Below are 21,847 nucleotides of genomic sequence, written 5' to 3' on the forward strand. Positions count from 1 at the left end.
CCTCTCTATCCACAGTATTCTAACCCTGACCCCCTCTCTATCCACAGTATTCTAACCCTGACCCCCTCTCTATCCACAGTATTCTAACCCTAACCCCCCTCTCTATCCACAGTATTCTAACCCTAACCCCCTCTCTATCCAACAGTATTCTAACCCTAACCCCCTCTCTATCCACAGTATTCTAACCCTAACCCCCTCTCTATCCACAGTATTCTAACCCTAACCCCCTCTCTATCCACAGTATTCTAACCCCCTCTCTATCCACAGTATTCTAACCCCCTCTCTATCCACAGTATTCTAACCCCCTCTCTATCCACAGTATTCTAACCCCCTCTCTATCCACAGTATTCTAACCCCCTCTCTATCCACAGTATTCTAACCCCCTCTCTATCCACAGTATTCTAACCCTAAACCCCCTCTCTATCCACAGTGTCTTAACCCCGTCTCTATCCAACAGTATTCTAACCCTAACCCCCTTTCTATCTAACAGTGTTCTAACCCTAACCCCCTCTCTATCCAACAGTATTCTAACCCTAACCCCCTCTCTATCCAACAGTATTCTAACCCTAACCCCCTCTCTATCCACAGTATTCTAACCCTAACCCCCCTCTATCCACGGTGTTCTAACCCTAACCCCCTCTCTATCCACAGTATTCCAACCCTAACCCCCTCTCTATCCACAGTATTCTAACCCTAACCCCCCTCTATCCACGGTGTTCTAACCCTAACCCCCTCTCTATCCACAGTATTCTAACCCTAACCCCTCTCTATCCACAGTGTTCTAACCCTAACCCCCTGTCTATCCAACAGTATTCTAACCCTAACCCCTGTCTATCCACAGTATTCTAACCCTAACCCCCTCTCTATCCAACAGTATTCTAACCCTAACCCCCTCTCTATCCACAGTATTCTAACCCTAACCCCATCTATATCCACAGTATTCTAACCCTAACCCCCTCTCTATCCAACAGTATTCTAACCCTAACCCCCTCTCTATCCACAGTATTCTAACCCTAACCCCCTCTCTATCCACAGTATTCTAACCCTAACCCCCTCTCTATCCACAGTATTCTAACCCCCTCTCTATCCACAGTATTCTAACCCCCTCTCTATCCACAGTATTCTAACCCCCTCTCTATCCACAGTATTCTAACCCTAACCCCCTCTCTATCCACAGTGTCTTAACCCCGTCTCTATCCAACAGTATTCTAACCCTAACCCCCTTTCTATCTAACAGTGTTCTAACCCTAACCCCCTCTCTATCCAACAGTATTCTAACCCTAACCCCCTCTCTATCCAACAGTATTCTAACCCTAACCCCCCTCTCTATCCACAGTATTCTAACCCTAACCCCCCTCTATCCACGGTGTTCTAACCCTAACCCCCTCTCTATCCACAGTATTCTAACCCTAACCCCCTCTCTATCCACAGTATTCTAACCCTAACCCCCTCTCTATCCAACAGTATTCTAACCCTAACCCCCTCTCTATCCACAGTATTCTAACCCCTAACCCCCTCTATCCACGGTGTTCTAACCCTAACCCCCTCTCTATCCACAGTATTCTAACCCTAACCCCCTCTCTATCCACAGTGTTCTAACCCTAACCCCCTGTCTATCCAACAGTATTCTAACCCTAACCCCCTGTCTATCCACAGTATTCTAACCCTAACCCCCTCTCTATCCAACAGTATTCTAACCCTAACCCCCTCTCTATCCACAGTATTCTAACCCTAACCCCATCTATATCCACAGTATTCTAACCCTAACCCCCTCTCTATCCAACAGTATTCTAACCCTAACTCCTCCGTCTCGGAGTCATGGAAAGTAGTATTTCATAACCCTTCACAGTTCCTTATTTAAACTAGTACAATGCAAATGTTCTGATGATGACTGTTGCCTGTGTAAATCCTGCAGCTCTCAAAACATTGCAAAAGGCATATGAGAACCGTGTTGCTCAGCTTAAAAGAAATAGCAAATCATTTAACAAAACCACAGGTTTCTCACAAAATACAAGACCGAGATCTTACCTTACTTGGTGTGCAGTAATGTAGGTCTGTTAACAGTCCATTACCCAGTGGTCCAATGAAAGCAGAGTCAGCTACAGCAACAGGAGAGTATCTAGCTAACAGAACAGCAGCAAGCAGTGACAGAGAAAGGGAGAGGCTTGACTGGACTAGACCAGGCAGCAGTGACAACTAGCAACTCCGACAACCAAGAAGAAGAAGAGTCTCACAAGACCACAGCTGCTAACTGACTGTCTGAGCGGCTTCCACAAAACTCTGCCTCCTCTCTGACGTCAAACACCGGGGGTCACATGACATGGTTCTATGAAAGGCAGCAGCCAGCCCCCGCGTTGCCCTGGTAACAGTAGAACACAGGGGGGCGGGAGCGCGGCAACAGTAGTTCAGCTACTTCTGAAACCGTTTCAATAGGTCATTTGACACACAGCAGCCAGATTGTGGGAAAGACACTACAACTCTGTCAGCAGCACAGCAGCACAGAGAGACACATGTTAACAGTAACCCAGTAGAGTTGTCAAAGGTCTCATTTTAAACTAGAATTGAGTAAACAGAATTGAGTCACCTGAAAAAGAGGGAAGGGGGTTTGGCCACTTGATTTCTATACTCTAACTAAAACAAGGGGAAAGGGTTTGGGAAATTAAAACCCTTCAAAAATCATGTTGTTTTGTGACAAAACAAGGACTTCGGTTTGACAGATTTAGAGTGTGATCTCTATAAAAGCAGCAGGTCTACATAACAGAGATGAACATCTGATCTTCTCAGCTAACTACTGAACTATATGCAGTCTGATCTTAGCTAACAAGTAGGCCTAACTACTGAACTAATATATACAGTGGGGGAAAAAAGTATTTAGTCAGCCACCAATTGTGCAAGTTCTCCCACTTAAAAAGATGAGAGAGGCCTGTAATTTTCATCATACGTACACGTCAATTATGACAGACAAATTGAGATTTTTTTCTCTCCAGAAAATCACATTGTAGGATTTTTTATGAATTTATTTGCAAATTATGGTGGAAAATAAGTATTTGATCACCTACAAACAAGCAAGATTTCTGGCTCTCACAGACCTGTAACTTCTTCTTTAAGAGGCTCCTCTGTCCTCCACTCGTTACCTGTATTAATGGCACCTGTTTGAACTTGTTATCAGTATAAAAGACACCTGTCCACAACCTCAAACAGTCACACTCCAAACTCCACTATGGCCAAGACCAAAGAGCTGTCAAAGGACACCAGAAACAAAATTGTAGACCTGCACCAGGCTGGGAAGACTGAATCTGCAATAGGTAAGCAGCTTGGTTTGAAGAAATCAACTGTGGGAGCAATTATTAGGAAATGGAAGACATACAAGACCACTGATAATCTCCCTCGATCTGGGGCTCCATGCAAGATCTCCCCCCGTGGGGTCAAAATGATCACAAGAACGGTGAGCAAAAATCCCAGAACCACACGGGGGGACCTAGTGAATGACCTGCAGAGAGCTGGGACCAAAGTAACAAAGCCTACCATCAGTAACACACTACGCCGCCAGGGATTCAAATCCTGCAGTGCAAGACGTGTCCCCCTGCTTAAGCCAGTACATGTCCAGGCCCGTCTGAAGTTTGCTAGAGTGCATTTGGATGATCCAGAAGAGGGTTGGGAGAATGTCATATGGTCAGATGAAACCAAAATATAACTTTTTGGTAAAAACTCAACTCGTCGTGTTTGGAGGACAAAGAATGCTGAGTTGCATCCAAAGAACACCATACCTACTGTGAAGCATGGGGGTGGAAACATCATGCTTTAGAGCTATTTTTCTGCAAAGGGACCAGGACGACTGATCCGTGTAAAGGAAAGAATGAATGGGGCCATGTATCGTGAGATTTTGAGTGAAAACCTCCTTCCATCAGCAAGGGCATTGAAGATGAAACGTGGCTGGGTCTTTCAGCATGACAATGATCCCAAACACACCGCCCGGGCAACGAAGGAGTGGCTTCGTAAGAAGCATTTCAAGGTCCTGGAGTGGCCTAGCCAGTCTCCAGATCTCAACCCCATAGAAAATATTTGGAGGGAGTTGAAAGTCTGTGTTGCCCAGCGACAGCCCCAAAACATCACTGCTCTAGAGGAGATCTGCATGGAGGAATGGGCCAAAATACCAGCAACAGTGTGTGAAAACCTTGTGAAGACTTACAGAAAACGTTTGACCTGTGTCATTGCCAACAAAGGGTATATAACAAAGTATTGAGAAACTTTTGTTATTGACCAAATACTTATTTTCCACCATAATTTGCAAATAAATTCATTAAAAATCCTACAATGTGATTTTCTGGATATTTTTTTCTCATTTTGTCTGTCATAGTTGACGTGTACCTATGATGAAAATTACAGGCCTCTCTCATCTTTTTAAGTGGGAGAACTTGCACAATTGGTGGTTGACTAAATACTTTTTTCCCCCACTGTGTGTGTGTGTGTGTGTGTGTGTATATATATATATATATATATATATATATATATATACACACATACATACACATACATATATACACACACATATATACATACACACACACGTACAGTGAGGGAAAAAAGTACTTGATGCCCTGCTGATTTTGTACGTTTGCCCACTGACAAAGACATGATCAGTCTAAAATTTTTATGGTAGGTTTATCTGAACAGTGAGAGACAGAATAACAACAACAAAATCCAGAAAAATGCATGTCAAAAATGTTATAAATTGATTTGCATTTTAATGAGGGAAATAAGTATTTGACCCCTCTACAAAACATGACTTAGTACTTGGTGGCAAAACCCTTGTTGGCAATCACAGAGGTCAGACGTTTCTTGTAGTTGGCCACCAGGTTTGCACACATCTCAGGAGGGACTTTGTTCCACTCCTCTTTGCAGATCTTCTCCAAGTCATTAAGGTTTCGAGGCTGACGTTTGGCAACTCGAACCTTCAGCTCCCTCCACAGATTTTCTATGGGATTAAGGTCTGGAGACTGGCTAGGCCACTCCAGGACCTTAATGTGCTTCTTCTTGAGCCACTCCTTTGTTGCCTTCGCCGTGTGTTTTGGGTCATTGTCATGCTGGAATACCCATCCACGACCCATTTTCAATGCCCTGGCTGAGGGAAGGTTCTCACCCAAGATTTGACGGTACATGGCCCCGTCCATCGTCCCTTTGATGCAGTGAAGTTGTCCTGTCCCCTTAGCAGAAAAACACCCCCAAAGCATAATGTTTCCACCTCCATGTTTGACGGTGGGGATGGTGTTCTTGGGGTCATAGGCAGCATTTCCTCCTCCTCCAAACACGGCGAGTTGAGTTGATGCCAAAGAGCTCCATTATGGTCTCATCCACAACACTTTCAACCAGTTCTCCTCTGAATCATTCAGATGTTCATTGGCAAATTTCAGACGGCCCTGTATATGTGCTTTCTTGAGCAGGGGGACCTTGCGGGCGCTGAAGGATTTCAGTCCTTCAAGGCGTAGTGTGTTACCAATTGTTTTCTTGGTGACTATGGTCCCAGCTGCCTTGAGATCATTGACAAGATCCTCCCGTGTAGTTCTGGGCTGATTCCTCACCGTTCTCATGACCATTGCAACTCCACGAGGTGAGATCTTGAATGGAGCCCCAGGCCGAGGGAGATTGACAGTTATTTTGTGTTTCTTCCATTTGCAAATAATCACACAAACTGTTGTCACCTTCTCACCAAGCTGCTTGGCTATGGTCTTGTAGCCCATTCCAGCCTGTGTAGGTCTACAATCTTGTCCCTGACATCCTTGGAGAGCTCTTTGGTCTTGGCCATGGTGGAGAGTTTGGAATCTGATTGATTGATTGCTTCTGTGGACAGGTGTCTTTTATACAGGTAACAAACTGAGATTAGGAGCACTCCCTTTAAGAGTGTGCTCCTAATCTCAGCTCGTTACCTGTATAAAAGACTCCTGGGAGCCAGAAATCTTTCTTATTGAGAGGGGGTCAAATACTTATTTCCCTCATTAAAATGCAGATCAATTTATAAAATCTTTGACATGCGTTTTTCTGGATTTTTTTGTTGTTATTCTGTCTCTCACTGTTCAAATAAATCTACAATTAAAATTACAGACTGATAATTTCTTTGTCAGTGGGCAAACGTACAAAATCAGCAGGGGATCAAATACTTTTTTCCCCTCACTGTAAGGCTGCGTTGAGACAATGACTTATCAATGACCAAAGTCCAGCTAATTTAATCCCTACCATTGTGTCACTGAGTTATCATAATGCTTCAGCAATTGTACATTATCCTAGGGGCGTTGGAAGACAATGTAAATAAATGTATGTCCCTCTTACTGCACAGAATGCCTCTGCTGATCCTACAGCTATTGTATGCAGTAATCATATGCCTATGAACCAGAGTAATACTGTTAGCACTGAGGTGGTGTGGCCTAGTAGGAAGTCCACTGTGTACAGCTCACCCTGCACTAACATAAATAACATGAGAATATATACTTCTGCTAAGCTTCCCAGTAAGCAATGAAAACAAGCAAGCATCCCAGAAAAGTGTTAAAAATAGCCCACGTTAACATATGTAGCTTAAAAAACAAGGTTCATTAAATTAATAATTTGCTAGTAACAGACGACATTTATATTCTGACAATCTCTGAAACTTAGACAATACCTTTGATAATACAGTGGTAGCAATACAAGGTTTACAGAAAAACATTTACAGAAAAGACAAATGCCAACGGGGGAGGTGATGCGGTCTATATTCAGAACCACATTCCTGTAAAGCTTAGATAGGATCTCATGTTAAATACTGTTGAAGTAATATGGCTACAGGTTAACCTGCCTCACCTAAAGCCCATTCTGGTGGGAAGCTGCTATTGACCACCAAGTGCTAACAGTCAGTATCTGGATAACATGGGTGAAATGCTTGATAATATATGTGATATCAATAGAGAGGTATACTTTCTGGGTGATTTAAATATTGACTGGCTTTCATCAGGCTGCCCACTCAAGAGAAAGCTTCAAACTGTAACCAGTGCCTGTAACCTGGTTCAGGTTATCAATCAACCTACCTGGGTAGTTACAAACAGCACAGGAATGAAATCATCAACATGTATTGATCATATCCAATTTGTTTGAAAGCAGTATCCAAATCTATTGGATATAGCGATCACAATATAGTAGCCATATCTAGGAAAACCAAAGTTCCAAAGGCTGGGCCTAATATTGTGTATAAGAGGTCATACAATAAGTTTTGTAGTGATTCCTATGTTGTTGATGTGAATAATATTTGTTGGTCCGTGGTGTGTAATGACGAGCAACCAGACGCTGCACTTGACACATTTATGAAATTGGTTATCCCAGTTACTAATAAGCATTCAACCAATAAGAAAATGACTGTAAAAACTGTTAAAACCACGTGGATTGAGGAGGAACTGAAAAATGGTTTGGTTGAGAGGGATGAGGCAAAAGGAATGGCAAATAGTCTGGCTGTACAACCGATTAGCAAACGTACTGCAAATTAAGAAATCATGTGACTAAACTGAATAAAAAGAAGAAGAAACTACACTATGAAACAAAGATAAATTACAAAGAATGATATTAAAAAGCTTTGGAGCACCTTCAATGAAATGTTGGACAAAGAGGCAAATTCCGCTTCATCATTCACTGAATCAGATGGCTCATTCATCACAAAACCCACTGATATGGCAAATAGGAGTGGCAATATCGTCTGCTATTATCCTCAGCAATTTTCTGTCCAAGTTGTCAGACCCTGGTTGCTTGGACGGAATCAGTTGTGTTGTGACAAGGTAGCGGTGGTATACAGAAGATAGCCCTATTTGGTAAAAGACCAAGTACATATTATGGCAAGAACAGCTCAAATAAGCAAAGAGAAACGACAGTCCATCATTACTTTAAGACATGAAGGTCAGTCAATACGGAACATTTCAAGAACTTTTAAAGTTTGTTCAAGTGCAGTCGCAAAAACCATCAAGCGCTATGATGAAACTGGCTCTCATGAGGACCGCCACAGGAAAGGAAGACCCAGAGTTACCTCTGCTGCAGAGGATAAGTTCATTAGAGTTACCATCCTCAGAAATTGCAGCCCAAATAAATGCTTCAGAGTTCAAGTAACAGACACATCTCAATAAGGCTGAACGATTTTGGAAAATAATCTAATTGCGATTTTTTGCCCCCAATATTGCGATTGCGATTTAATATGCGATTTAATTTATTTATCCTTTTTCCCCTACAAAACATAATGAATGATTTAAATATGACCAACACAATAGTATATAAATTTAGTGTGAAATGTTCTTTCCCATAGGCTGGGTCTATTTGTTAGAATTAAATTCAAACATGTATGACTTGAAATAAATGACATTTTTATTGAACTGCTCATTACAGAAACATCTGTGGCTTTGCCACTGTGCATTTAAATAATTTAAACAAAGGCATGAACTTTGTAAACACTGTGTGCAAAAGGTACAGTCTTAAGAAAAAAATAATTTTAAATTGTATGTATCTTACTGCTCCCAAGTCAGTAACATTTCACACAACTGAAACAAGGAATTTGCTTTGAAAATATTTTGTAAAATCAAAGTAAATAAAGTTATAAATAAAAAATGAGAAATGCACTTTTAATTTAGACAAACTATTTTTTATAAACGATTTGAATATTATAATATAAAATAGATGAGCCTCACTTATCTCAAGTACACAACAATAACACACCACACAGACTAAAGTTCACTACGAGTATGGCACTGCCAGCCATACTTATCCAACAGTTCTGATCAATAAAATGGACTGTAAGACTCTGGTACGGCTCAGCTGTGCGGCTTGACCACATATCAGTAGTGCTAGCAAAAAACTCCACCGTTTTAAGTTCCGCGGCGACTTTCTCTTTGCACTTTTTGTACAGCTCCGGTATGGCAGTCTGACTGAAGTATGTGCGGGAGGGTATACTGTAACGTTTATCAAGCGTATGTATTAATGCCATGAACCCAGGCTTGGTCACCGTGCTGAGAGGCATCATATCTTTGGCTATGAACTCGGTTATTGTCCGAGTGATTTCTCCGTGCCGTTTTGAATTACGTTCATACGGAGTGACACTTTCGAACATTTCTGTCAGTGATCCCTGTCTTGAGGTATTTGGCTTGTCTCGCGCACTGATGCTCGGCATTTTGGTCATACAACTGTCATGCATTGATTTGTGGTATTTTTTTAAGTGCTGAAACAGGTTTGTAGTGTTACCCCGTGAAGTAGCAATCGGAGCACGGCATGCTCTGCACAACACCTGACGCTGCTCAGCATCTTCTTTTTTAAAACCAAAATAGTTCCACACCACCGACGTGCTGTTCCTCTTCGATATTAAAGTATCAGCTGTGTCAGTTTCTGACTGTTCCGTCGAGCAAGAGGCCATTCGCGCTGGACAGCATGAAAAGTCGCGTCACGTGACCACCTCAAATCGCGCACGTTGCGATTAGAAAATCGCGTTCAGTCAAATCGCGATATTATCGCGAATGCAATTAATCGTTCAGCCCTACATCTCAACATCAACTGTTCAGAGGAGACTGCGTGAATCAGGCCTTAATGGTCGAATTGCTGCAAAGAAACCACTACTAAAGGACACCAATAAGAAGAAGATACTTGCTTGGGCCAAGAAACACGAGGAATGGACATTAGACCGGTGGAAATCTGTCCTTTGGTCTGATGAGTCAAAATTTGAGTTTTTGGTTCCAACCGCTGTGTCTTTGTGAGACACAGAGTAGGTGAACGGATGATCTCTGCATGTGTGGTTCCCACTGCGAAGCACGGAGGAGGTGGTGTGATGGTGCTTTGCTAGTGACACTGTCTGTGATTTATTTCGAATTCAAGGCACACTTAACCAACATGGCTACCACAGCATTCTGCAGCGATATGCCATCCCATCTGGTTTGGGCTTAGTGGGACTCTCATTTGTTTTTCAACAGGACAATGACCCAACACACCACCAGGCTGTGTAAGGGCTGAGTGGCGCAGTGGTCTAAGGCACTGCATCGCAGTGTTAACTGTGCCACTAGAGATCCTGGTTCGAATCCAGGCTCTGTCGGAGCCGGCCGCGACCGGGAGACTAATGGGCGGCGCACAATTGGCCCAGCGTCGTCCAGGATAGGGGAGGGAATGGCCGGCAGGGATGTAGCTCAGTTGATAGAGCATGGCGTTTGCAACGGCAGGGTTGTGGGTTCGATTCCCATGGGGGGCCAGTATAAAAAAATAAATAATATGTATTCACTAACTGTAAGTCGCTCTGGATAAGAGCGTCTGCTAAATGACTAAAATGTAAATGTATTTTACCAAGAAGGAGAGTGATGGAGTGCTGCATCAGATGACCTGTCCTCCACAATCCCCCGACCTCAACCCAATTGAGATGGTTTGGGATGAGTTGGACCGCAGAGTGAAGAAAAAGTACAAGTGCTCAGCATATGTGGGAACTCCTTCAAGACTGTCAGAAAAGCATTCCAGGTGAAGCTGGTTGAGAGAATGCCAAAAGTGTGCAAAGCTGTCATCAAGGCAAAGGGTGGCTATTTGAAGAATCTCAAATATAAAATATATTTTGATTTGTTTAAAACTTTTTTGGTTACTACATGATTCCATGTGTTATTTCATAGTTTGGATGTCTTCACTATTATTCTACAATGTAGAAAATAGTAAAAAATAAAGAAAAACTCTAGAATGAGTAGGTGTGTCCAAACTTTTGACTGGTACTGTATATGCAGTTGGATCTTCTAGCTAACTACTGAACTATATGCAGTCTGATTTCTCAGCTAACTACTGAACTATATGCAGTCGGACCTTCTCAGCTAACTACTGAACTATATGCAGTCGGACCTTCTTAGCTAACTACTGAACTACATGCAGTCTGATCTTCTCAGCTAACGTCTGAGCAGGGTGTTCCCAGCTTTACATTGGGATTATTTAGAAAACATTTATTGCCCTTTAACTGAGAAGGCCAATCACACTACAGCTCCTATAGCCAAGTCGTTGTGTATAAGTAGTCTAAAGACTAGCTTCATGTAAAAGGTACTGCTGCTAGCTGCTGGTCTGGTCCTGGTGAGGGGTTGGCACATGTCATAATTATAGCCCAACACTGTCTGTCTGTTACTTTGGATAATAGCTTGTTCAGCCAAGAGATTAAAGGACTTCAAAGCCAAGTAGAATTATACACCTTCAGAAAGCCGGTTTGTCTCAATGACCCCATAGCCTTAGATTACCTATTGTTAGGTTACCTAAACCAATCCCATAGGCTGTAGGGAGAATCAGAGGATATTCTGTCACTTCTCAGCTTATTATATTACTAAAACGATCTTGGGTTGTGGGGGGATTCAGTACAAACGGATTCCTTAGATGTTCAGGCTCGGGCTTCAACATACTAAATGTTATCTGGCTGGTTCAATTGGAACTGTATAAAAAACGTAGCCCTGCGTTTTGTAAAATATACAGCGTTAAAAAATACACCAGAACCAAGCTTTGAATGTGATTGTTGTGACAGTTAAGTCATTATTTGACATGGAATAAAGAGCTATGGGCAGAAACAAACAGTTGGGGAAGTAGTAGGACTTTCCCAGGGAAAACACTTTTATTTTGGATCTCATACTCCGCATAGCTTTCTAAAACAAATACTTTGCATTTGAGTTTGAGGTAGAGTGGTTTTTAGTTTAGCCTGTTGAATGTTGCCTGTTGAATACCACAGGCAGCTATATGTTGGTATTGTTGGCTCAAGGTTTTCTAGGGCACACTGCTTTCAAATAGTACACAAAACAAAGAGTGAGGGCACTTCAGGGGGGGATATTTTGGGGTCAACCCCCTTCTCTGTCCCCATCCCCCTACCCAGAGACTGTGTATAGGGACAACTATGGAACCACTACTACTGGCCTGCTGAATAGAAGGAGTAGGGCCAGGGTATAGGGGTGAAGAAGGAAAGAAAGAGAAAGCGCTGACACACACACAGAGAGAGAGAGAGAGAGAGCGAGAGAGAGAGAGGAGATGCTTGTTAAAGGCCATACTAGGACAAATCAAATCAATTTTTATTGGCCACATGCGCCGAATACAACAGGTGCAGACATTTATTTTTAACAAAAAAGTAAAAATAAAACAACAAAAAAAGTGTTGAGAAAAAAAGAGCAGAAGTAAAAATAAAATTACAGTAGGGAGGCTATATATACAGGGGGGTACCGGTGCAGAGTCAATGTGCGGGGGCACCGGCTAGTTGAGGTAGTTGAAGTAATATGTACATGTGGGCAGAGTTAAAGTGACTATGCATAAATAATTAACAGAGTAGCAGCAGCGTAAAATGATGGGGTGGGGGGGCAGTGCAAATAGTCCGGGTAGCCATGATTAGCTGTTCAGGAGTCTTATGGCTTGGGGGTAGAAGCTGTTGAGAAGTCTTTTGGACCTAGACATGGCACTCCGGTACCGCTTGCCGTGCGGTAGCAGAGAGAACAGTCTATGACTAGGGTGGCTGGAGTCTTTGACAATTTTGAGGGCCTTCCTCTGACACCGCCTGGTATAGAGGTCCTGGATGGCAGGAAGCTTGGCCCCAGTTATGTACTGGGCCGTACGCACTACCCTCTGTAGTGCCTTGCGATTGGAGGCCAAGCAGTTGCCATACCAGGCGGTGATGCAACCAGTCAGGATGCTCTCGATGGTGCAGCTGTAGAATTTTTTGAGGATCTGAGGACCCATGCCAAATCTTTTCAGTCTCCTGAGGGGGAATAGGCTTTGTCGTGCCCTCTTCACGACTGTCTTGGTGTGTTTGGACCATGATAGTTTGTTGGTGATGTGGACACCAAGGAACTTGAAGCTCTCAACCTGTTCCACTACAGCCCCGTCGATGAGAATGGGGGCATGCTCAGTCCTCTTTTTTTCCCCTGTAGTCCACAATCATCTCCTTTGTCTTGGTCACGTTGAGGGAGAGGTTGTAGTCCTGGCACCACACGGCCAGGTCTCTGACCTCCTCCCTATAGGCTGTCTCATCGTTGTCGGTGATCAGGCCTACCACTGTTGTGTCGTCGGCAAACTTAATGATGGTGTTGGAGTCGTGCCTGGCCATGCAGTCATGGGTGAACAGGGAGTACAGAAGGGGACTGAGCACGCACCCCTGAGGGGCCCCCGTGTTGAGGATCAGTGTGGCAGATGTGTTGTTACCTACCCTTACCACTTGGGGGCGGCCCGTCAGGAAGTCCAGGATCCAGTTGCAGAGGGAGGTGTTTAGTCCCAGGATCCTTAGCTTAGTGATGAGCTTTGAGGGCACTATGGTGTTGAATGCTGAGCTGTAGTCAATGAATAGCATTCTCATGTAGGTGTTCCTCTTGTCCAAGTGGGAAAGGGCAGTGTGGAGTGCAATAGAGATTGCATCATCTGTGGATCTGTTGGGGCGGTATGCAAATTGGAGTGGGTCTAGGGTTTCTGGGATAATGGTGTTGATGTGAGCCATGACCAGCCTTTCAAAGCACTTCATGGCTACAGACGTCAGTGCTACGGGTCGGTAGTCATTTAGGCAGGTTGTCTTAGAGTCCTTGGGCACGGGGACTATTGTTGTCTACTTGAAACATGTTGGTATTACAGAGTCAGTCAGGGACATGTTGAAAATGTCAGTGAAGACACTTGCCAGTTGGTCAGCACATGCTCGGAGTACACGTCCTGGTAATCCGTCTGGCCCTGCGGCCTTGTGAATGTTGACCTGCTTAAAAGTCTGAGATGAGCCTCCTGCTACTCTTCTAGAGGAGCTGGACAGAAATAGGACCAGACAGAGCAGGGCAGGGTTCAGTACCAGACAGAGCAGGGTTCAGGACCAGACAGTGCAGGGTTCAGGACCAGACAGAGCAGGGCAGGGCAGGGCTCAGGACCAGACAGAGCAGGGCAGGGCTCAGGACCAGGCAGAGCAGAGCAGGGTTCAGGACCAGACAGAGCAGGGCTCAGGACCAGGCAGAGCAGAGCAGGGTTCAGGACCAGACAGAGCAGGGCTCAGGACCAGGCAGAGCAGGGCTCAGGACCAGGCAGAGCAGGGCTCAGGACCAGGCAGAGCAGGGCTCAGGACCAGACAGAGCAGGGCTCAGGAACAGACAGAGCAGGGCTCAGGACCAGACAGAGCAGGGTTCAGGACCAGACAGAGCAGGGCTCAGGACCAGGCAGAGCAGAGCAGGGTTCAGGACCAGACAGAGCAGGGCTCAGGACCAGGCAGAGCAGAGCAGGGTTCAGGACCAGACAGAGCAGGGCTCAGGACCAGACAGAGCAGGGCTCAGGACCAGACAGAGCAGGGTTCAGGACCAGACAGAGCAGGGCTCAGGACCAGACAGAGCAGGGCTCAGGACCAGGCAGAGCAGAGCAGGGTTCAGGACCAGACAGAGCAGGGCTTAGGACCAGACAGAGCAGGGCTCAGGACCAGACAGAGCAGGGCTCAGGACCAGACAGAGCAGGGCTCAGGACGTCACCTAAATAAAAGGAATATGGCCCATTGTCAGACACTGAGCGTGAATTATTTAGACTGGGGCTGCTGCTGGAATTAATTGGATCTGGAAGATATAGTGGATATGCAACAGAGAGCAGGGATCTGTCCCAAATGGCACCCTATTCCCTATGGGTCCTGGACAGCATGCTGAGTCCCAAATGGCACCCTATTCCCTATGGGTCCTGGTCTAAAGCAGTGCACTATACAGGGAATAGGGTGCCATCTGGAACACGTAGCAGGTGAAGAACTAAGAGACTGACGCGAGAACAAGTAGTATCGGTTTCCATGAAACAGGAAGAGAAACCACAGAATTCGTAGACGTTGTTTCACGTGTATGTGCTGCACGTGTGAAAGATATACAAATAATAATAATAATAACAACAACACATCACTGAATAATTTATACCGAACAAAAATATAAATGCTACATGCAACGGTTTTACTGTTACAGTTCATCTTAGGAAATCAGTCAATGTAAATCAATTCATTATGACTTAATCTATGGATTTTACATGACTGGGCAGAGTGCAGCCACATGTCGGCCTGGGGAGATTGGCCCACCCACTGGGGAGATTGGCCCACCCACTGGGGAGATTGGCCCACCCACTGGGGAGCCAGGCCCAGCCAATCAGAATGAGGGTTTTTTTTCCCACAAAAGGGCTTTATTACAGACAGAAATACTCCTCAGTTTCATCAGCTGTCCGGGTGGCTGGTCTCAGACGATGCCGCAGGTGAAGAAGCCGGATGTGGAGGTCCTGGGCTGGAGTGGTTACACGTGGTCTGCGGTTGCGAGGCCGGTTGGACGTACTGCCAAATTCTCTATAAACGAATGTTCATTTTTGGTAGAGAAATTAACATTCAGTTCTCTGGTAACATTCAGTTCTCTGGCAACAGCTCTGGTGGACATTCCTGCAGTCAGCATGCCAATTGTTCGCTCCCTCAAAACTTGAGACATCTGTGGCATTGTGTTGTGTGAAAAAACTACAGTACTACAGTAGGTAGGTAGTACCACTACATTAGATACTACAGTAGGTAGGTAGTACCACTACATTAGATACTACAGTAGGTAGGTAGTACCACTACATTAGATACTACAGTAGGTAGAGAGATCGGTTTCCTATTTCGCAACAAAGCCTCCTTCACTCATGCTGCCAAACATGCCCTCGTAAAACTGACTATCCTACCGATCCTTGACTTCGGCGATGTCATTTACAAAATAGCCTCCAACACTCTACTCAGCAAATTGGATGTAGTCTATCACAGTGCCATCCGTTTTGTCTCCAAAGCCCCATATAATACCCACCACTGTGACCTGTACGCTCTTGTTGGCTGGTCCTCACTACATATTCGTCGCCAAACCCACTGGCTCCAGGCCATCTATAAATCACTGCTAGGCAAATCCCCGCCTTATCTTAGCTCATTGGTCACCATAGCAACACCCACCCGTAGTCTGCGCTCCAGCAGGTATATCTCACTGGTCATCCCCAAAGCCAACACCTCCTTTGGCCGCAATTCCTTCCAGTTCTCTGCTGCCAATGACTGGAACAAATTGCAAAAATCTCTGAAGCTGGAGACTCTTATCTCCCTCACTAACTTTAAGCATCAGTTGTCAAAGCACCTTACCGATCACTGCACTCGTACACAGCCCATCTGAAATTAGCCCGCCCAACTACCTCATCCCTATATTGTTATTTATTTTGCTCATTTGTACCCCAGTATCTCTATTTGCACATAATCTCTTGCACATCTATCATTCCAGTGTTAATACTAATTGTAATTATTTTGCACTATAGCCTATTTATTGCCTTACCTCCATAACTTGCTACATTTGCACACACTGTATATATATGTATTTCTGTTGTATTTTTGACTTTGTTTTGTTTTACCCCATATGTAACTCTGTGCTGTTGTTTTTATCGCACTGCTTTGCTTTATCTTGGCCAGGTCGCAGTTGTAAATGAGAACTTGTTCTCAACTGGTTTACCTGGTTAAATAAAGGTGAAATAAAAAATACATAAAAATAAAAGAGAGTGGGAACTGCAGAGAGACAGAGATAAAGTATAGAGTCAGTGGGAACTGCAGACAGAGAAATAAAGGATAGAGTCAGTGGGAACTGCAGAGAGACAGAGAGATAAAGGATAGAGTCAGTGGGAACTGCAGAGAGACAGAGAGATAAAGGATAGAGTCAGTGGGAACTGCAGAGAGACAGAGAGATAAAGTATAGAGTCAGTGGGAACTGCAGAGACAGAGATAAAGTATAGAGTCAGTGGGAACTGCAGAGACAGAGATAAAGGATAGAGTCAGTGGGAACTGCAGAGAGACAGAGATAAAGGATAGAGTCAGTGGGAACTGCAGAGAGACAGAGATAAAGGATAGAGTCAGTGGGAACTGCAGAGAGACAGAGAGATAAAGTATAGAGTCAGTGGGAACTGCAGAGAGACAGAGATAAAGAGATAAAGTAGAGCTATTAGAGAGAGATGGAGACATCTCCTGTTTCTCCAAGCTAGGTCACCCACACGGTTTGCCTTCATAATCCAGTATGCAGTATGTAATATAGGTCTGTAGTCTGAATGGGAGAGACGGGGAAAGGCTATGGTGGTGAATCTATACTCTGAGGGAGGGCCGAGAGAGAGAGGTCTGGCACAGCGACACAACAGGATGTACAACCTGTGAAGTGCTAATGGTCTCATATGCCACCGGCTGCTGCTGGGGGCAAGGACTGGCAGGGAGGTGTGCCCTCTAATGCCCGTCTCCCCCACCCTGCTGCCAAGACACGTCTGTCTGCCTGCCTGCTTCAGCTGGCAGGTAGTTCTGTCTCAGTCAGTCCTAGCAGGAAGCCGTGTCTCTGTCCAAGTCGCAGCAAGACACTGAACAATAGAATAGAACATCACCAATAATCTGCCATTGTCCTCTTCAGGGAAGACATGTTACTGTAGAGATTACAGCTGATTCAGAATTAAGGTTACTGTAGAGATTACAGCTGATTCAGAATAAAGGTTACTGCCGAGATTACAGCTGATTCAGAATAAAGGTTACTGTAGAGATTACAGTTGATTCAGAATAAAGGTTACTGTAGAGATTACATCTGATTCAGAATAAAGGTTACTGTAGAGATTACATCTGATCCCTGCTCCCTGAGGTGATCCATAGCATATCTCCCTGCTCCCTGAGGTGTGACGACTGAGGAGCCTGGGGGAGGAGCCTGGGAGAGGCTGATTCTACCATAGAAATAGACATGGCCTCATGGGCTCTGGACAAAACTAGTGCATTATATAGGGAATAGGGTGCCATTTCAGATGCTGTTTTCTACCCCGTTAGCTGTGGGGGCTGGTCTGCAGCGTGATATCTCCTGGTATGTAGCTGTGGGGGCTGGTCTGCAGCGTGATCTCTCCTGGTAATAACTAACTGCTAAAAAACTAAATCATTTCACTTCAAATGTACTCCTTGATTAAGACAATCATGTTGTGGCCAGTGATAGAAAGTTCCATCGTAAAATAATGTTATGCCTACGGAAAACAATTCATTAAATGTTCTTCCTGGCGGTCTGTAGTCTAACAGAAGACAGACCAGACTACCTCTGAACCAACAGATACCATGGTAACGCACGGTGTGCATGTGACAGGTAGGAGCAGGAGAAGACAGCCAATCAGAGCTTCAAATGACCCGGAGATAGAGAGAGATGAACTGACAACATTATCGCTGCAATAACAAGAATCAGAAGGGTTCCAGCCCTTTACAACACAGCACCAAACCATTGATCACTTCTAAAAGTCATCATGACTAGAGATTGCAGAATTGGATATCAGGACTCCTCCAGTCCTTCCCTGGGGTAGATGTTTAATGTGTCAGTATGAGACGATACAGTTGAAGTCAGAAGTTTACATACACCTTAGCCAAATACATTTAAACTCAGTTTTTCACAATTCCAGACATATAATCTTAGTAAAAAGTCCCTGTTTTAGGTCAGTTAGGATCAGCACTTTATTTTAAGAATGTGAAATGTCAGAATAATAGTAGAGAGAATGATTTATTTCAGCTTTTATTTCTTTCATCACATTCCCAGTGGGTCAGAAGTTTACATACACTCAATTAGTATTTTGGTAGCATTGCCTTTAAATTGTTTAACTTGGGTCAAACGTTTCAGGTAGCCTTCCACAAGCTTCCCACAATAAGTTGGGTGAATTTTGGCCCATTCCTCCTGACAGAGCTGGTCTGTTGGAAAAATTACTTGTGTCATGCACAAAGAAGATGTCCTAACCGACTTTCCAAAACTATAGTTTGTTAACAAGAAATTAGTGGAGTGGTTAAAAAAAAAGAGTTTTATTGACTCCAACCTAAGTGTATGTAAACTTCTGAACTTCAACTGTATCAGGACACCTCCAGTCCCTCCCTGGGGTAGATATTTGGTGTCTCACTGTGTGACGTCTTCAGCTGACTATCTACTGTATGGCTCCTTACTGTAGCTTGTTTGGCTACTCAGGGTCCCACCTATCACATATTACTAGATCACCACTCTGTCAGGAAGGTTTCTATTGAAGAGGATAGGAGACACCAGTCGTGCAGTGTGGGCGTCGTGTAGACACAGAAACAGACTGGATGGGCCTCAGCTTGGCAATGTGTGCCGGATTCTGCATGCACTCCTACGTCTGCCCTCTTTCAATCTCATTCCTTCGCTCTCCTTCTGTCTTCCCCTCGCTCTTCCTCCATCTCTCTCCCATCCAGTCTCTATCCATCTTTAGCTCGCCCTCCATCTCCTTTCTCTCGTGCTCTCCATATTACTTGCGGCAGACCGGCTGTCACGATTCTCCTCCCACTCACCAGCACCCCCTCCTGGATCCCGCGCTCCAGGCTGCTGTCAGCTCTCCTACTCTCCATGTGGTACACTGGATATAATGTACAGTACGGAGCTGTGTGAGTTAAGAACCACTCCAGCCATGATTGAAATTGGCAACGAAAGCATCTAAATGCGAGTGCCTGCATGATTCATGACAGAGAAAGACGTTCTCTTTTCTTCAGTTATTACCTTCAGTTCTCCAGTCAGCGGAGAAAACATTCTAACAAAAAAATGGCACAATTACAAGAACATTTCTAAACCAACGGCTCATGTTCTGAGAACAGAACATCCATCTCCAGTAGAGGAAAGGAGACACTGATACGTGTTCCTCAGCTCATCAGATACAGTAAGAGAACACTTCTGGAAACTCACTTGGCTCAGAGTCACAGGCTGCACTCCAAACAGCATACTGTGAAGATCCTTGTGTTCATTCCAGGCCACGGACCCTCATGGTCCTAGCCAAGCTTCAGGCCACGGACCCTCATGGTCCTAGCCAAGCTTCAGGCCACGGACCCTCATGGTCCTAGCCAAGCTTCAGGCCACGGACCCTCATGGTCCTAGCCAAGCTTCAGGCCTGGACCCTTATGGTCCTAGCCAAGCTTCAGGCCTGGACCCATATGGTCCTAGCCAAGCTTCAGGCCTGGACCCTTATGGTCCTAGCCAAGCTTCAGGCCTGGACCCTTATGGTCGTAGCCAAGCTTCAGGCCTGGACCCTTATGGTCCTAGCCAAGCTTCAGGCCTGGACCCTTATGGTCCTAGCCAAGCTTCAGGCCTGGACCCTTATGGTCGTAGCCAAGCTTCAGGCCTAGACCCTTATGGTCCTAGCCAAGCACATGTGAAGCCACAGCCTGTTGTGCAGCCACTACATCTTCTGTCTATACATCAATCAAAGTCCTGTCTTTTTGGTATTATGGTCTAGTCTAAGGGATGGGACAACTTCTGGGCTCGAGGGCCCCATTTGGATTTCGAATTAAAAACTTTATTTTGACAACATCCCTGGCATCCAGCCTGCCAGCCGATTGAAATGCGGCCTGCAGGCGTAGTTTGCCCACCCCTGGTCTGTTCCAGAACAGTCAACTCAAAGCACTCACCACCAGACAGCAGCTATCATACTGTATATGGAGAGATGGGGAGATAGAATCTGATGGCTTTAAGCCTTCGACCTCGGCTCTCTGCAGCATTTCTCTGCAGCTCTCTGCGGTGTGTGCGCGCGTGGGAGGACTGACCAGGCTTCACAGGCCTCCTAGTGATGCTAAGCAGCTGTTGTATGGGATGTCACCAAGAGGCCGGCAGAAACACAGCCTGCGTCCCAAATAGCACCCTATTCCCTATACAGTGCACTAGATTGGACTGGAGCCAGTAGTGCACTGTGTAGGGAATAGGGTGGCAGTTGGGATACAGCTACAGTCTAGCCCTGCCAGGAACAACACCCTCCCAGCCACTATCGTTTAATCTATTTACTCCTTCCCACTGTGGCTTTACTGGTGGAACATTAGGGTTGTGTTCACTGTGGCTTTACTGGTGGAACATTAGGGTTGTGTTCACTGTGGCTTTACTGGTGGAACATTAGGGTTGTGTTCACTGTGGCTTTACTGGTGGAACATTAGGGTTGTGTTCACTGTGGCTTTCCTGGTGGAACATTAGGGTTGTGTTCACTGTGGCTTTACTGGTGGAACATTAGGGTTGTGTTCACTGTGGCTTTACTAGTGGAACATTAGGGTTGTGTTCACTGTGGCTTTACTGGTGGAACATTAGGGTTGTGTTCACTGTGGCTTTACTAGTGGAACATTAGGGTTGTGTTCACTGTGGCTTTACTGGTGGAACATTAGGGTTGTGGTCACTGTGGCTTTACTGGTGGAACATTAGGGTTGTGGTCACTGTGGCTTTACTGGTGGAACATTAGGGTTGTGGTCACTGTGGCTTTACTGGTGGAACATTAGGGTTGTGTTCACTGTGGCTTTACTGGTGGAACATTAGGGTTGTGGTCACTGTGGCTTTACTGGTGGAACATTAGGGTTGTGGTCACTGTGGCTTTACTGGTGGAACATTAGGGTTGTGGTCACTGTGGCTTTACTGGTGGAACATTAGGGTTGTGGTCACTGTGGCTTTACTGGTGGAACATTAGGGTTGTGGTCACTGTGGCTTTACTAGTGGAACATTAGGGTTGTGTTCACTGTGGCTTTACTGGTGGAACATTAGGGTTGTGGTCACTGTGGCTTTACTGGTGGAACATTAGGGTTGTGGTCACTGTGGCTTTACTGGTGGAACATTAGGGTTGTGGTCACTGTGGCTTTACTGGTGGAACATTAGGGTTGTGGTCACTGTGGCTTTACTGGTGGAACATTAGGGTTGTGGTCACTGTGTCTTTACTAGTGGAACATTAGGGTTGTGTTCCGTCCGTCCGGTAGCATCACATCAGGGTTTCAGTGTGTAACCACCAGTAACAGTCTGTTCTACACAACCTGCCATCTGTCTGCTCTCCCAACGTGTTACTGATCATTACTGTACACACTGCACACATCATGACAGGCATGGACGTT

The 21,847-nt window shown here is 45.0% G+C and overlaps 1 protein-coding gene across 7 annotated transcripts in view; it reads right to left on the reverse strand.

Annotated features, from left to right (window-relative positions):
- Nucleotides 1-21,847, reverse strand: part of LOC121585965 (neurocalcin-delta A) — a 71,058-nt gene that overhangs the window by 38,710 nt on the left and 10,501 nt on the right. The window contains exon 1 of one of the 7 annotated variants that reach the window (XM_041902337.2): nt 2,029-2,563. The exons of the other annotated variants lie outside the window; for them this stretch is intronic. The gene's annotated coding sequence lies outside the window, so the exon portion shown is untranslated. Of the gene's footprint in view, nt 1-2,028; nt 2,564-21,847 lie in introns of those variants that run through there. 7 annotated transcript variants of the gene reach the window in all.

The sequence above is a fragment of the Coregonus clupeaformis genome, chromosome 17, assembly GCF_020615455.1.
Source record: "Coregonus clupeaformis isolate EN_2021a chromosome 17, ASM2061545v1, whole genome shotgun sequence".
NCBI lineage: Eukaryota > Metazoa > Chordata > Actinopteri > Salmoniformes > Salmonidae > Coregonus > Coregonus clupeaformis.